This window comes from Paramormyrops kingsleyae, chromosome 24 (genome assembly GCF_048594095.1).
Source record: "Paramormyrops kingsleyae isolate MSU_618 chromosome 24, PKINGS_0.4, whole genome shotgun sequence".
Lineage (NCBI taxonomy): Eukaryota > Metazoa > Chordata > Actinopteri > Osteoglossiformes > Mormyridae > Paramormyrops > Paramormyrops kingsleyae.
In genome coordinates, this window is record NC_132820.1 from 23760966 (window position 1) to 23772861 (window position 11896).

Here is an 11896-nt window from a genome sequence, read left to right on the forward strand (position 1 = left end):
CTTTTTTTTTTAAAGTAAGGTGACACGCTGTCGTTTGTGCGGTGGGCAGCTGTGCTGAGGTAAGGCATGACGTCATCTTTGCCTTTTGAATTTTCCCTCATGTTTGTTTAAATGATTGCTGTTTTTTGAGAGGACAGGAGGACAGGGAGGACGCCGGTGGCTGCGACGCCCCTGGGCATTCTACTCCGAGCGGGGGCGTCACGGAGGCCCGGCTAACGGCGACCCGCTAAGCGGCGGCCCCATATCCACTCGGGTCTCTCTTCGGTCTTCAGGACCGGTATACATTTCTTCTCCTTTCCGGATTGGAAAAAAAAAAAAGGCAAAAGTGGAATAGTTGACGAAATGGCGTCGGATGGCGTAGCTTCTAGCGGTGGGGCGTAAAGACCTTGCATTCCAGAGCATCCCCGCGCATATGAGAGTCTGCTCCGTACATCTCCGTTCAGGTAAGTCAGCTTCCGGTGTGATCACTAGACTCCATTCTTGTGTTTGTCCCTAAAGAGAACAGCCAGGATAGGAAATGCTGGAAACCCATCCCGACCGGAGTCCATCCCTTCCTGGTGGCACAGTAACCCGAAAGTGTTTGTGAGTGTGGTTTATGTCAGATTAGGAGAGCTGAAATGAACCTTTTGTTGGATGATAGTCGGCGACCAAAACAAGAGCTAGATCACAGAAAAGTGTGACAGCGTCAAAGTGAAATGCAACGCTGGATGGAAGTTTTCTAGTACTGATGAAGGATGTAGAATCAGAATCCAGATATGTTTCCATACAAGGAATTTGCCTTGGTGGTGCTTTTACATGACATTACAAAGAACATAAGAACATAAGAAATTTACAAACGAGAGGAGGCCATTCGGCCCATCAAGCTCGTTTGGGGAGAACTTAACTAATAGCTCAGAGTTGTTAAAATCTTATCTAGCTCTGATTTAAAGGAACCCAGGGTTTTAGCTTCCGCTACACTAGCAGGAAGACTATTCCATACTCTAACTACACGCTGTGTAAAGAAGTGCTTCCTCAAATTTGTTTTAAAATGTTCTCCCGCTAATTTCCACTTATGGCCACGAGTTCTAGTATTTAGAATAATATTGAAATAGTCATTTGGCTGAAGAGCATCCAGACCCGTTAGAATCTTATAGACCTGAATCATATCCCCCCTTAGTCTCCTTTGCTCAAGGCTAAACAGATTCAGTTCCGCTAACCTCTCCTCATAAGACATTCCTCTAAGACCAGGAATCATTCTCGTAGCTCTTCGTTGCACCTTTTCTAAGGCAGCAATGTCCTTCTTGAGGTATGGTGACCAAACCTGCACACAGTATTCTAGGTGGGGTCTTACCAAGGAATTATATAAGTGTATCATCACCTCCCTTGACTTAAACTCCACACACCTAGAGATATAACCCAACATTCTGTTGGCCTTTTTTATTGCTTCCCCACACTGGCGAGAATTACCCACATTTAGCAAAGACATATGCAGAAAGGTAATAAACAATAGACTGGCAATTGGGTAATATGATAATTATATGATAATTAAGTTTATTAATGGCAGTAATGATGGTATTATGATATTTATATATGTGTGTGTACATAGTAATCATTGTAGTATGAATATAAACTATATAAATGGTATAATAATTTAAAGGGCTCTTAAATGGTGCAGTTATTAAGTAGCAGCCAAGTCAACTATATGTGCAAGAGTGCAATATGTATACAGAGTTTGCAGTATGTGTGCATAATGTGCAAGAGTGCAGAATATAATCATAGAGGAAGTTTATCAGTTGTTCACTGGTTATGCTGGTGGATATTTCACTGCAGCTGACGATTAATTGAACGTCCATTCAGAGACTGGTTTGGTTAATGAGAGAGACTACCTGAGGGGAGAAGCTCTTGGCATGTATTGTGGTCTTGGTTCTGATTGCCATGAGTCTTCTCCTGGAGGGTAAGGCTTGAAAGATGTGGTGAGCAGGGTGAGATGGGTCCTCAAAGATTTTGTATGCCCGTTTCCTGATTCTGGTGATCTACAGTGTCTGGAGGGTAGGCAGGTTACTGCCGATTATTCGCTCTGCTGAGTGAATGATCTGTTGCAGTCTGGCCTTGTCTCGTTCAGTGGCTGATCCAAACCAGGCTGTGATGGAGGAGGTGAGGATGGACTCAATGATTGTAGCGTAAAACTGGGCCATCGTGGTTATAACATGTTATTTTGGATCAGGCACGGACAGTTGTGAGAGTTCATTCCGCATTAGCTCCGATAGAATAGTATTAAATGCAAAGCTAAAGTCCACAAACAGAATCCTAACATATGTCTCAGGGCACTCCAAGTGTCGGAGCAAGAAATGGAGTCCAGTGTTAACTGCATCGTCCACAGGTCTGTTGGTTCTGTAGGCAGACTGTAGCCTGGGGTCAAGCGATAGGTCTGTGATGGTTTTAAGGTATGACAGCACAAGTCTCTCAAAAGCCTTCATTACCACCGATGTGAGAGCCACCAGTCTGTAGTCACTGACTGGTTCAGTGACTGGTTGAAAATATCTGTGAAGACAGGTGACTATTGATCTGCACAGTGCTTCAGAGTGGCTGGGGAGACAGAGTCTGAACCAGGAGCTTTCCTTGTATTCTGGCTACTGAAGATCTTGTTTACATCTCTGTCGTTGATTCTCCTGGGGAGGTGGCTGGACGTGGGGGGGGGGGGTGAGCTGGGTATAGTGTGGGCGAGGTGTGAAGGTACCCAGGTGTGAAGAAGGCCATTGAAAAGGTGAGGGCTGTATGATGCGCGAATGTGGCTTTTCAAACCCGCAGTAGAATTTGAACAGGTTTTTGTCACCACTCCTGTAGGCTTCATCTTTTGTTTTATGAAGCTGCCTGAGTTCAGTTGTAAACCATGGGTCGTCATTATTATAGCTGACAACAGACTTTTTGGGAATGCGAGAGTCCTCGCAGAAGCTTATGTGCCATGTTACAGTGTCCGTGTATTCATCCACGCTGTTAGTAGCAGTTTTGAAAACATTCCAGTCTGTCGAGTCAAAGCATGATTTTAATTGCTCTACAGCTCCGCATGTCCAGTGTTTCACTCTAGTAACGACAGGTTTAGCAGTTTTCAGATTTTGTCTGTATGCTGGAATTAGATAAATTGTTGCATGGTCAGAGTTTCCTAGTGCAGCACCAGTCATTTTCTGTCATTAAAATGTGACATCTTTTCAGTTACCTATTTATTTGTTTTGGCTTTTTCTTATTATTATCTATGTGTTCATTGTAATTGATTAATAAAATTATTTATTTTCATTATTATTTCTTTTTCACTTATCTTTGAAATGTGATTTTGAAGTTTTAATGTGATTGTATCCTTGTCTTTGTAAAGCACTTTGAATTGCCTTGTGCCTGAATTGTGCTATATAAATAAACATGCCTAAAATCCTTGACGATGACAATGTGCCCAGCCAGCTGTGAACTGTTCATGCGCTTCAAGAGATTTGTAGTTTTTAAACTCTTTAAAAGTGTACGCACTAATGACAGACACTAGGTGGTTGACAGTGTCCCCATAAGAAAGCCAAGGTAGCGCATCGGGATCCCTTGTCCATGTGTTTGCTGGCATTTCATAAGGGTCGACAAGGACACCATAGGCAGTGGCGTACTCTCACTGTTCTTCGCTTTCTCCATCTTTGCATTTCTTGCAGTGTGAAGATCTGCGAGCTGTTTAATTTTAGTGACCGCTCCTTTTCAGGATTATGTAGTATATGTTTAACATTAGTTCAAAGTGTGGAAGGGAAATTTAAAGTGATGGTAGGCCAGGGTTGGGAGGCATTGTAGGATTGTTCTTGTGTCTCAGGTTTTGTTGTTTTGGGGATGGTGCCGTGTGTCCTTGACTCACAGCCACCTGCACGGAACCAGCTTTGCAGGCCACAGACCTTGGAGAACTGGGCTGAAGGGAACATCGCCGGGGGAGAAAGGGGACCTGCAGGAAGCCTTGAAATGTAGCTGCTATACTATGCTAGATGCAGTTTGTTGTATGGTAGCATTTGAACACACAAGCAAGTTATGTATCCATAAGGGTTGTATATGTTTACGCGGAAGTCTTTATTTAGGTAATATAGGGTTGGGGTTTCCCTTACTGATAGCATTGTGAGCCATGCCAGCCATGGACACCGAAGGGGGGGTTGCACCTTTTTGCTGGGTTGGGAGTGGAATTTCCCTAATGTTTAGGGTTTTTGCCCTCCTTCCTAGGCTGGATAGACAGGCTTATGTGTGGGACTCATAGGAGGCCTAGGCCTAACGAGGATTGGAAGCTCAACATCCTTGAAGTAGACCAATAGTGGCGTATTATGTTTGTTGTATGGTCGAAACCTGGTTTGCAGATGTTTGGTAACCAATCAGGACTTAGAAGTCCATATAGGGGAATTCGTCTTATAGTATATTAACCTGCTGATTTCTGGGTGCGGGGTGCATTGCGCATTGTACCCGAGTGTGGCTGGAACACTATGCTGGATTGCTGAATAAAGAAGAAAACTTTGCTCATTATGTTAAGATGGAAGCAGAATTGGGAGTTACGTCAGTCTGCAGCAGCGCTGGATCGTTTTACGGCACACTGCTTGCCTGGTCGCAGCCTCCAAAGAGCAAGAGTTCCAGAAGTTCACCTGCGCTCCAGAGACATTTCATAGTTATTATCTTATGTGCCCCTCTCGTTTGGTAGTTCATTTTCTGTCCGTGATTACGGGTGTGCGTGTATGATGTTCAGTAAGTAATGTTTTCTATACTTTTAATGTAGTTGATTTCTTTCTGTATGCGCAGTATCGGTGTAGTGTTACTAGATTGCGTATATGGCAGCTTGTTGGATTTACATGCCCTGTTATCGTTGATGTAGCAATTTGTCGTGGGTCAGCATTTGTATGTGGTAATTATAATTTCTTATTGCTATTAATCAAGTTAAAGGAGCACCTCCAACTTATTATATAGTTTACTGGTAATCCTTCAGTGCCATCTTGTGGACATATTTGAAACTACCATAATTCGCTTACCTTTTCCAGAATGTTCAGTCGTTATTCCCTTTATTGGTTTATTTCAGAACCACGCCCACATATTGGATTGGATGGTGCCTATTGTTAGTTGCTGGGCTGTAACTACAGAATTGCGAGTAAAAACCTTAAACCCACCTTGGCTGTGATCCCAGTGCTCTGACCGGCACTCTTCTGAGAACACTACCTCATCCGGAACCACGATTTCATTAGTCCACCTAATCCTCCCCCACACATTACATGCGAGGTCTGGAGTTTGATTCAAGTGTGACAGAGTGAGAGTGATTATAGAGGATTATAGAGTCATAGTTCTTTGGGTTAATTCTGACTACCACAAAAGTTTACAAGCCCTATTTTGGCAAGAGCTAATCCTAATCATTTTCATCCTTGCCGTTTAAATCACTCATGAATAGATGTGTTTGTGAGAATTTGGTTTGTTTTAAGCATTTTAAATTTAAATAAATACTGCAATACTCATTGCAGAAATACATCTTTTCCAATATTGTGCAGCCTAATAATGAAGTACTTACTACTACGAGATATCTAACAACATACGATACAACATTCAACAGGGGGTAGTGAAGTGATATGTGGCAGATCAAAGTGCCAATTCGATGTGGGGCAGTGATTAGCATGTGGAGAATGCTGCAGCAGTATTACAAAATCAGCAACTCTTTTAAAAATAATAGTGATATAAATATATTATTTATTAATAAGTATATAGAATCAGTACACAAAGTATAAGTATATAAAGTTTAAGTATATAAAGTATATAAGTATAAAAATCTTAAGTATAAAAAAAGATATAAGTATAAAAATGTTATGTTTAAAAATGTTACAAGTATAAAAATGTTATAAGTAAAAAAAGTTTAAGGGCTCAGAGGCCTGCTGCTCCTACTCATCAGAGTGGATCTGTTGCTTGAACTTCTTCTTCAGAGCCTCTGCTAAGATGGCAGCAAAGTCCTCTGAGGGCATGGGCGTCCCCTGCGTCAGTCCCCTCCTCGTCACTGGCGTCCCACCTGGCGACCTCATCACTGGGCGCAGTTTAATGTGCGGCAGCTCCGCCAGAACATCCACCATGTTGGGGCCATTGGTGGGTCCTGCGCCACTTCCCTGACGATGACTCGTCTTCTGCTTCGGGCCCTGGATATTAGCAGGCGGAGGAGGAGGAGGGGGTGGGAAACAGCTTGGAGCTGAAGTGGGGACTATAAGAGTCCCAGTGGTCTCCGAACTGCTCCGGGGCATATTTGGGTCAGTCAGGGCACCAGCAAGCTGGGAGATCTCAGACCGTAAACGGTCCACCTCGTCTTCGAGGGCTGCAATCTTCTCCCAAACTGCCACCCACTGATCCCCGTGATCCCCGTGTCCACTGGGGAGGTGGATGCCACTCCCGACCTTTGCAGAGGCGTTGCCATTTATAGCAACCCCCGTTGCAACACTTCAGGATGTCTTCACAAAGCGCTGGGAAAGAAAAAAATCTCCAGTTGCAAAAAACTTGTTGCATTGCGCAGTTCAACGCAGAGGGGGCGACTCTGTGAAACAAGCGATCTTCCTTGGTCGAAAAAATACTGAATTCGGAACGGAATCAAATCCAAAAAAAAACAGTCTGCACACAAAGTACAGAGAGTTAGATGTCTTATTTAAACATCACACAAAATTATATTTTTTTCCATCATCCATTAACATACAGCGCAATCTCAGATCCACATTAGGCCATACTATACAGATTTCCTGAATAACATTAATATACACATATACATGTATATATTTATATATGCACATTATAAACATTTAAACCTGCAATGGTACTAACAGGGTGGCTAAACTGAATAACACCATATCACAGTCAACGTATTCCGATCAATTAGCAAGTAGCCTTATAGGTAGCTTTAGCATTTTACATACAACTACAAAAAATGATACATTAGCAAAGAAAATAATCAACCACACAATCAACAAAGGTTCACATTCATATCCTGACTGTTTTTCCTTCACACTAATGATCCCTATATCTATATTTTCCTTAACATTTAACCAAACAGGTAAATTGACCTACCAGGATATCCAAAAGAGAGCAATTGCACCAAAATCTTTCTATCCACTAATTGCTGCAATTGTATGCTTCGGCCAAAAAAAATAAACAGTGCTCTAAACGTTGATATCTACACAAATATATATATATATATATATATGTAGATATGTAGATATATGTAGATATATACGTTTATTTCTCTAAGTTGCCGTTCACTCTTCTTTCCGCTCTCTTTACCCGCCTTCCTCCGTCTAGAAAAGCCCGCCGGAAAAAAAACTCCCACCCTACCTTTCGGCACTCAGGAACGTCTTAAAGAGACAGCTGCCCACTTTGGTATACACACACTTATTGTAAGGTTCATGTCTCCCTCTTTACAAATTACGCTCTATAATAGCTTCAAATCATTATGGTACTTTAGCTTTATAGACCTGGCTTCATATGGTTTTGTTATTATTATTTTTGGTATTAGTATTATTATTTTAAGAATGAAGCTAAATAATATAGCCGCCCACTAATATGTCACATATGGGTTAAAATGCAGAGGACACATTTCGTCGTTGTGTGATGTGCCAAGAATGGCACTTGATCACAAAGTACAAATACTTTTTTACTTGCCAACATTCATAAGCAACGTTATTTTTCAGTACAGTTGCGGTTTTTATAAATCTTGGTGATTAATATTCGCGGAGAGCGTGGGGTTTCCATTTATCTATAACATTTATATTGTTAAAGGAAACACAGCTTAGCAAGCTGTTTAATTTTAATGACTGATTGTTTTCAGTATTAACTAGTATTTGTTTAACATTGGTTTAAAGTTGACTGCTGCTACTTAAGCAGCAGCTCGGCATGCGCTCTCTGAGCTGATCCTAATCACTTTCATCCTTGATATTTCAGTCAGTCATGAATGGAGGTGTTTGTGAGAAACTTATTTATTTATTTTTTTAAAAAGATCCTTTATAAACACTCCAATACTTACTGCAGAAAATGATTTTACGCAATGTCCTGCAGTCCAGTTATGAAATACTAATCTAAAAACATACAATGTGCTGCCCACAGAAACGCTGTCTGTGCGCAGCCTGCTGGCAAAAAGCGGAACTACAGTTACAGCTAATAAGGCAGAACGGAAACATCGGCGTCACTCCTTGGACTGATGATAGCTTATAAATAGTTCTCAGTGAACCAAATAGAATGAACCAAATTTCACTGGTCCCATGCAAACTGACACCCATCTGGAACAACCCTGACATCCTGTTAAATAAAAAAAGTGATAAACTTCCTGGCTTGGCATAATAAAGGAATCAAGCGCCTCGAACATATAATCCAAGACAATTGCATGATATCATTTGACAAAATTACAGAAACTTATAACATTGAGAAAAACAAATACTTAGAATATCTTCAACTTAAATCAATAATACATAATAGATGGTGCCGTAAGCAATTAGATCTGGAGCTTTCACCAAAAATAGCAAACTTTTTAATAACTCCAACTAAAAAACTACTGTCTAGGATTTACGTGCATCTAGCAGAATCTGATACAACGCTCTCACTCCCTACCCACCAATGGGAAAGGGATTTGCTCATCAATCCAGACACTAACTTCTGGAGGCAAATTTGCTTGAATACCTTTCGAATGAATCAGAACTCCAACCTGCAGCTATTACAGTACAAAATTTTACACAGAACACACTACACAGGGCAGAGGATGTTCCAGATGGGTATCAGAGATACTGACATATGCCTAACTTGTAAGAAGGATGCACCAGATAATTACCTGCATGCTTTCTGGTATTGCACACCGGTCAACGAATTCTGGCAAAGGATTTGTGAAGACTCATCTACACACCTAGGGCATCCCATCCCACCCTCCCCCTCACTCTGCCTGCTTGGGGACCTCACCCCGCCTGGCTGGACCGGCTCCCCGTTTGCCGGGGGGTCTGGGGTTGTCCCGTCCTTGGCTGCTAGCTGGGGTCTCATCGGGCGTGGTGGGGTGGGTCTCTCCCGGTCTGCGCCTGGGGGGGGGGGGGGGGGGGCGGTTCCCTACTGCCGGGCTGCTTGTGGCGCCCCTGAACACCTCGGTTGGCCGTCCCTGCCGGCTGTGCGGGGTCGGGGATGGGGACTAATTGGGGCCAGTCGGGGATTCCAGTCGGGGGGGGGCCCACTCCTGGCACACCCTTATTGCTCCCCTGGGCCCAACATCACATTTCACACAACACTAGGGCCTTGAGGGGCGGTGGGGAGGTGCGCCGAGAATTTTTACTTGCATGTTAGACACCACATGACACTAGGGCTGAGGAGGTGGGTTGAGGCAGGTGGGGCTCTGCCGTCTGCCAGCGGTGGAGCCCTCATACCCGAACTGCACCCACTAATTTTAATGCATTGTAGACTTAAACACACAACTCTCTCACACATGTACATGCACACTTCACACCAACATGGGTCGGGGAGGGGATGGGGGCTGACGAGCCCCCCCTAACTTTCTGTCTCTGGCCCTGTGCGGGGGGGGTGGCCCGCCGGGTGGAAGACCCATCATGGGGGGGTTCGGGCGGCCCTGGCGGGTGTGGGCGGCCTCCTCTCTTGGGCTGCGGGCCGGGTGGTGCTTGGCTCTGCTGCGCCGTGGTGGGGCCCTGGCGGGCGGTCCGGGGAATCTTGGGACGCTCTGGGCCCTGCTAGGCAGATTGCGGGGTTCGGTTTGGGCTGGGCGGGGGGTCTGCCGGTCGCCGCGGGTCCGCTCCCGGGTGGGGGGGGGGGGTTCTTTGTATGGGCCCCCCTTGGATCGTCCTGCAGTGTTGGGGGGGAGGCGTGCCGGGTCGCTGCGGTGGGCGGCGGCCCGTCCTGCCGGGGGACGGGCTGGGGGGGCTGGGGCCCCTCCGGTGTGTAGGGGGCCGTCCGCCGGGGGGGGGGGTTGGTCCTGGTTGGTGGGGCCCTTTGGCCCTGGACCCGCGTGCCTCGGTGGGGGGGTTGCGAGTGGGGCTGGGGGGCTCGCCGCCCGTCCTCCCTCTGCGGGCCTCCCTGTGCGGGGGTTGGCGCCCCCTTAGTCCCTCGCGGGCTCCCTCTCGGGTTGGGCGGGTGGTTGTCTCTGGGATGCGTGGCTGTGGGCCCTTGTGCCAGGGAGGCGGTAGGGTGGCCTCGGTTGCCTGGTTCTCCTGCCTTCGCCTTGGGCCTGGGGGGGGGGGGGGGGGGGGGTGCTGTCACCTCCCCTGACGGCATCATATGCCAGCACATCCAATGACAAATCAGGTCACACCTGCACTTGCACATACATACAAGAATGGTTGAGCGATCAATATCATTATTATTATGACTTTTTAGGGTATGTTATAGATTTAGGAATTGAAATATACATATATAAGGGTACGGTCACGTGTGTGTATGCTACATATACACTCACCTAAAGGATTATTAGGAACACCTGTTCAATTTCTCATTAATGCAATTATCTAATCAACCAATCACATGTCAGTTGCTTCAATGCATTTAGGGGTGTGGTCCTGGTCAAGACAATCTCCTGAACTCCAATCTGAATGTCAGAATGGGAAAGAAAGGTGATTTAAGCAATTTTGAGCGTGGCATGGTTGTTGGTGCCAGACGGGCCGGTCTGAGTATTTCACAATCTGCTCAGTTACTGGGATTTTCACGCAGAACCATTTCTAGGGTTTACTGGAAAAATTGTTGCCTGGTGTGATGAGTCTCGATTTCTGTTGAGACATTCAATTGGTAGAGTCAGAATTTGGCACAAACAGAATGAGAACATGGATCCATCATGCCTTGTTACCACTGTGCAGGCTGGTGGTGGTGGTGTAATGGTGTGGGGGATGTTTTCTTGGCACACTTTAGGCCCCTTAGTGCCAATTGGGCATCGTTTAAATGCCACGGCCTACCTGAGCATTGTTTCTGACCATGTCCATCCCTTTATGACCACCATGTACCCATCCTCTGATGGCTACTTCCAGCAGGACAATGCATTATGTCACAAAGCTCGAATCATTTCAAATTGGTTTCTTGAACATGACAATGAGTTCACTGTACTAATATGGCCCCCACAGTCACCAGATCTCAACCCAATAGAGCATCTTTGGGATGTGGTGGAATGGGAGCTTCATGCCCTGGATGTGCATCCCACAAATCTCCATCAACTGCAAGATGCTATCCTATCAATATGGGCCAACATTTCTAAAGAATGCTTTCAGCACCTTGTTGAATCAATGGCACATAGAATTAAGGCAGTTCTGAAGGTGAAAGGGGGTCAAACACCGTATTAGTATGGTGTTCCTAATAATCCTTTAGGTGAGTGTATGTTGTCTTTCTCTTTTTAGCAGACATGGAAGCAGATTATCTGTTTTGTTTTTTTTCTTTTCTCCCTTTCTTTCCCCTCTCTCTCCCTCCCTCTCTTCCCCCCTTCTTCTCCTTTGTTCCCCCCCCCTTCTTTCGAGGAAGTAAATAAAAATAAAAAATAAATAAATAATAAAATAAATAAATAAATACAAATAAAGTAGTCCTCCGCAGAGGGGGGGTGGAGGAGGGAATATTTATAAAAAATAAAATAAAAAATAAAATAGAAAAAAATTACCATGCGAATGCGATCTGAATACGCGCTAATGTGGCTATTTAGAATGTGAATAGCGATCTTCGGGTGACAGCGGTACTACACGCCCCCGAAGCAGGTAAAACAAAGTAAGGTGACATGGTTTACTTTTTTGCCGATTTAACCTAATTTTTAAAAGTTTAATACTTCCGACAATGGACGTTTTGAAAAGAATGCAGATTACAGATTTAGTCCGCATTTTTTTTTCATGTTTCTATAATAAGATTTCAGCGAGTTATGAACTGAAATACACAAGAAAGATCGCGGCATTGCCGACGATGC